Below are 6,154 nucleotides of genomic sequence, written 5' to 3' on the forward strand. Positions count from 1 at the left end.
CGAACTGGCCCGGGCTCCGCCCAGCCCCCAGGAGTAACCATGGCTGTCGCCCAATGACCTCCGTCCGTGGCGACAGGCCCCGTGACGATGCTTAGACATAGCAGCTCCTGCTTCCTCACAACCCCCCTGTGCACTTGGGGAAACTGAGGCTCAGAGAGATGAAGTGACTTCTCCGAGGTCCTACAGCCTTTGGCTCCAAGCCATGCCCTTCGCACTACCCACACCCTCTAAGTCTCCCCGTGGGGAGGGCCCGGGGGAAGGGGGAGAGGTCGTGCCCTGGCCAGTGTCTCCAGCCTGGGCCGCGCTGAGCAGGGCCTTGGGACCTGCCTGGGTGTTGGAGGCTGTTGCCAGGCACCTGCTCTGGGATGCCCTTGCCCACCCAGCCCCGTGCCCTCTCCCGCCTCCTGGCATTGGCTCCCGCGTCCTCCCTCGCCCCCCAGACATGAGCCCAGCCCCTTCCTCTGAGACCCTCCTCGGTGCTTCTTTCAGGAAGGCCTCTCAGACCCCCCCTCCCTCTCAGGAAATGCAGGCCTGGCCGGGCCTCCCAGAGCCCGCACGGCCTCCCACCCCGCAGCTCAGGAACTGACCGAATCCTCCACGGGTAAGCTCCTCGGCCAGCTCATCCTGGCACCCGGCACCCGGCACGGTGGGAAATTCCTCAGCAGGGGCCTCCGCAGCTCCTCCTGGGCTCAGGCCTCAGGGAAGAAAGGTCGTGATGAGAGAGGACAGAGGCACCGTCTCCAAAGGAGGACGTCAGTGCTGACGAGAAGAAGAGGTGAGTTGTTTTAGAGCAGTTTTAGGTTTACAAAAATATTGACCAGAAAATACAGAGTCCCCACCTGCTTACATGTCTCTCCTCCCCACCATAGAGCCCCTGATTTTTACATCCATGTTACATCCATTTGCTACAACTGATGAGCCTGTATTAGCACAGCATTGTTATTATTATTATTATCTACATATGAAATTCATGCACGAGGGCGGGGGGGTTCTCTCAGCCCGACTGCACCCTCTCCATTCCAGGACCCCTCGGGGGATAACCGGCCGTTGGACATCCCTCTCGCAATCCGGGACCGCTGGCTCCTAACCACTTACCTGCCTGCCTGCCTGGTCACCCCTAACTGCCCTCCCCTGCCGGCCTGGTCACCCCTAACGGCCTCTGCCTTGGCCCCCACCACCGTGGCTTTGTCTGGAAGGATGTCCGGAAGATGTCTAGTCTAGTTAGCATATTACCCTTTTATTCGTATAGATATAAAAGGCTAATATGCTAAGTGTCTGACCGTCCAACTGGTCGCTATGATGTGCAGTGACCACCAGGGGGCAGACGCTCAACACAGGAGCTGCCGGGACGCACACTGGCCATTTACAGAGAAACGGCACCTTGGACTTGGCGCCCCCAAAGCAACACTCGGCTTCTCCCAAGTGGAACACAGGCCCCGCCACCACCTTGGAGCGACACCCCACCAAATTACAGCCTAAACTGCCGAGACCCCATGGCACAAAATGCAGCCCACTGTAGGTGGCTGTGGGTGCCAGGTAATGACATCACGCAGCAACGCCCGGCTTCCTCTCCCTAGCAACTAGCCTCCTTGCAGTTTCTTCAGCCCAGGAACATGACTTGCTTTACAGCCAGGTGGAAACATTTCACACTGTAACCAAATGTCTGTGAAGCGTTTTCCATGCCTCATCTCATTTGATCCTCACAGAAGTCCTGGAGTAGGCAGATAGGAGACTCGGTGGAATCCTATTTTCTTTTCATGAGCCGGGAAATGGAGATTTAGAAAGCTTAGAAACTTGACCTGACTGAAAAGAAGTAAGAAATGGTAGACCTTAAAAATGACTTCAGGTTTTCCCACTGAGCAGAATATAGTCCAGTGGTTCTCAACCTTCTGGCCCTTTAAATACAGTTCCTCATGTTGTGACCCCCAACCATAAAATTATTTTCGTTGCTACTTCATAACTGTAATATTGCTACTGTCATGAATCGTAATGTAAATATCTGATATGCAGGATGGTCTTAGGCGACCCCTGTGAAAGGGTCATTCCACCGCCAAAGGGGTCGCGACCCACAGGTTGAGAACCGCTGATATAGTCAAACACTGCTACAGTTAAATATTTTACCCTTTGTTCTCCCTGTGTGATCTACAATAATAATCTGCTCCGTGTTGATATTTACTGCTGTATTGCTGACCATTACCTGAAAGAGAAGTTGGGGTGCTTCACTGGGCTGGGAAAAGTTTAGCTACATCAGAAAGCAGGTCTAATTAAGCAAGTTTATTCTGTATCTATAAAGGGCTAAGCTGACTTGGCGCATGCGCATACATATAAAGCTCTCGCTGGCGCCAATCACATGAGTGTGTTTTGATCTGTCATTGTCGATCGTGAATTTGGTTGACACTGCTATTATAGAGAAAAGGCAAATAGTGCTATTAAAATATTTCTTCTAATTAATTTCCTTTCAATGTGTACAGGTCTGTGCACCGGGCCACTAGTTTTAATATATTTTTATTGATTTCAGAGAGGAAAGGAGAGGGAGAGATGGAAACATCAATGATGAGAATCATTGATTGGCTGCCTCCTGCACATCCCACGCTGGGGATCAAGCCCGCAACCCGGACATATGCCCTGATCCGGAATCAAACCATGACCTCCTGGTTGATAGGTCAACACTCAACCACTGAGCCACGCCGGCCGGGCATATTATTAATTGAAGTGCATGGTTTGCACTGGGCTCCATTCTTTGTGCTGTACATTCTGTGGATTGTGGCCAGTGCATCATGGCATGTGTCCATCTTACTATGTCATACAGATGGTTTCACTGCCCTAAAATCCTCCCTGCCCCACCTACTCCTCCTTCGCCCCACCCTCAACCCTTGGCCCGCACTGACCTCTCTCCTGTCTCCATCCCTCTGCCTTTTCCAGAATATCAGATGGTGGGAATCATACAGAACGCAGCCCCTTTTCAGAGCAGCTTCTTTCACTTGGAGACACGCGTTTAAGGCTGCTCCGTCTCTTTCTGTAACTTGATAGCTCATTTCTCTTGATCTCTGATAACACGCCATGGCCTGGACGTGCCCCAATTCAGTTATCTGTTCAGCCATCGGAGAACATCTCGGTGGCTTCCCAGCGCTGGCAGTTATACATAAACCCTGTAAACATTCGTGCGCAGGGCGCTGTGTGCATGTAGGTCCTCAGCTCGCCTGGGTAAATACCCAGGAGCGATCCCAGTTCTCTCAATGAGCAGTTACAGCCTCTCAGGTCCTCACGGTGAGAACAGAAGCAGCGCGGTAAGAAATGGCGTAGAAATGTGTGGAGCTGGAGGGAAATGCTTGGGCCCCAGGCATCTTCGGGCTGGGGTAGGGGGGTTTAGTGAGAGGGCAGAGAGGGGAGAGGAAGGTTCGTGCAGAGCACGGACTGACCTGCGGGGTGCTCCTGGCAAGGCCTGCAACGTCAAGGGCAGGCAGAGGACAGTGGCAGGGGCTGTGTCAAAAGATGGTTTAGCCCGGCCGGTGTGGCTCAGTGATTGAGCGTCGACCCATGAATCAGGAGATCACAATTCGATTCCCGGTCAGGGCACATGCCCAGGTTGTGGGCTTGATCCCCAGGGTGGGGTGTGCAGGAGGCAGCCGATCCATGATTCTCTCTCATCATGGATGTTTCTATCTCTCTCTCTCCCTCTCCATTCCTCTCTGAAATAAAAGAAAAAATATTTTTTAAAGATGGTTTAAAAAAATCCATGGTGTTTTATTTTTATTTATTTGTTTGTTTGTCTGTTTATTTGTTTGTTTTTTAAATTCTCACCCGAGGATATTTTTCCATTGATTTTTAGAGAATGGAAGAGAGAGGGAAAGACAGAGAGAAACATCAATGTGAGAGAAACACATGGATTGGTTGCCTCCTGCATGAGCCCTGACCAGGGCCTGGACCGGGGAGGAGCCTGCAATCAGGTACGTGCCCTTGACCGGAATTGAACCTGGAACCCTTGGGTCCACAGGCGGACGCTCTATCCACTGAGCAACACCAGCCAGGGCCAAACCATGGTGTTTTAACTGTGGGCCTCGGAACGGGCAGGATTTCAGCAGGTGGCCCCGGGCAGGGAGGAGCATGCCAGGATGGCGGAACAGCATGAGCTGTGGTCTTTTTTTAATCCTCACCCAAAGATATGTTTATTGATTTTAGAGAGAGAGGAAGGGAGGGAGAGAGAGAAACATCCATGTGAGAGAGCAACATTGATTGGTTGCCTCCCATACCGGGGATCAAACCCAAAACCTAGATACGTGCCCTGTGCGGGAATTGGGACTCGAACATGCAACCTTTAGGTGTACGGGACGACGCTCCTACCAACTGTGCCGCCCGAGTTAGGGAAGGGGGGGGCGTGGATGGCTGTGAGCAGGGAGGCCTGGAGCTTCAGCTGGACCCGCCCGGGCAGGCCAAGTGGCAGGAGGGCCAGGTGCAGGCGGGAGCTTGGCTCCAGGTGCTTCCGCTGAAGGGATCCCTGGGCGGCGATGGGATGAACTTCTCCACGTGTCCTCCGGTTTCCTGTCTTTCTCAAAGCCTCTCTGTTTGCCTTGAGGCGTGACACAGCACCCTGCCCACCGGAAGCGAGTGTCCTGTCACCATGACACCCACCCCCACCCTTGAGGCTGTGATGGATGTGACTCAGCCTCACCCAGCCCAGGCTCCGCCAGCCCCGAGCTCGCCCACCTTTGGCCCCGCCAACTGGTCTGCCCTTCCCTGTCGGCCGGCAGGCTGCTGCCCAGGGGACAGTGGGAATGGAGGAGGTGGGCCCAGCAACAAAGAGAGGTGAGCATTGCTGCTGAGAATAGGGGAGCAGCCAGGGCCGGCGGGGTCCCCTGTGTGCCAGCTCAGCCTCTGCTTCTGCTCCCCTGGCTGGGAGGGAGGCCGTCACCTCAGGTCACCGCGCACACTTAGACAAGGGAACACCTCCGAGAGGTGAAGGAGCCAGCGAGGCCACACGGCCAGCGAGTGGGCAGGGCTCCCCCGGGGCTCAGATCCCAGCGCTGGGCTTTGAAGCCACAGGTTTATTGAGCACCTACTATACCCTGGACCAGGTTCTGAGCACGGGAACGCCGTGGTGGCTGAGACAAGTCCCTGCCCTCAGGGGGCGGACCTCCTAAGAGAGAGAGGGCTACTCAAGGTCTCGCAGGGCCGCGGAGCGGGACCCTGCCTCTCCCGGCGGCTGGCGCTCCCCGTGTCTTGACATGGCTCTTCTCTTCTCCACGGGAAAATTCTAGGTCACCCTGGGAAGCTGGGACAACCTTCGATTCCTAGAAGCTCACATGCGGAAAGGCCCTGCAAGCCACCGGTTCCGCCCTTCTTCCTCATGACGTCCCCTCCACCCCACCCCTAGGAGTGGCCCTCTCCCCGCGACAGGAGGCTCACTACCTCACACGATGAGCCATTGTGCAAGTAGAGAAGCTACAGAAATCCTCCTAAACCGCCACGGGCCTCCGTCTCCTCTGCCACTGCTCCTGGTCCTGCCTGCTGAAACACCCCATCACACATCCCTCTCATCTAACGGCCCGTTGGTCCCCCTAAATCTTCTCGGGAATAAATGTCTTCTGTTTTTCCACCATCTGGCCTTGCCCTGCCCGGTCAGTGCCCTCCAATGGCTTCTGCTCTGACACTGCCCAGAAACGCTTCGCCAAGTGACCATCCAGGGCCCTGGTGAGCAGGACACAAACCGCCCTGACCTTATCTTCCTCGTCTCGGCCTGGGCTGGAGGGCAAAGACCCAGGCAGGCAGCAGGACCACCAGGGGAGGCGGGACTGTCACAGACCAGCAGGCACCGCAGGCTCCTCCCGTCAGCCACTCAGCGGTCCTCCATCGAAGGCCACTCATGCGGGCCAGTGCCAGGCGCACGCCGTGGTAGCTTGTGGGGAAGAAAGTAAAAAAAGCAAGGGAACACCTAACGAAGATAACTTCCGGCAGCGGTGATGCATTGAAGAAAACGGAAGGAGTTTATAAAAACAAAACAAAACAATAACAACAACCCAGCCCCACAAAGATCAAGGGGAAGAGAATTCCAGGTAGAGGGCACCTCCCGAGCAAAGGCCCTGAGGCAGGGAGGCCCGGCACATGCAAAGGCCGCTATGGCTCCAGCAAAAGAAGCCAGGGACCAGGGAGGGTGTGT

The 6,154-nt window shown here is 55.0% G+C and overlaps 1 long non-coding RNA gene across 1 annotated transcript in view; it reads right to left on the reverse strand.

The window, feature by feature from the left end:
- Window positions 1-6,154, reverse strand: part of LOC106725126 — a 14,888-nt gene that overhangs the window by 6,730 nt on the left and 2,004 nt on the right. The window contains exon 2 of the long non-coding RNA XR_001360993.1: window positions 588-759. This is a non-coding gene — a long non-coding RNA (uncharacterized LOC106725126). The remainder of the gene's footprint in view (window positions 1-587; window positions 760-6,154) is intronic.

The sequence above is a fragment of the Myotis brandtii genome, unplaced genomic scaffold (genome assembly GCF_000412655.1).
Source record: "Myotis brandtii unplaced genomic scaffold, ASM41265v1 scaffold138, whole genome shotgun sequence".
In the NCBI taxonomy this organism is placed as follows: Eukaryota; Metazoa; Chordata; class Mammalia; order Chiroptera; family Vespertilionidae; genus Myotis; species Myotis brandtii.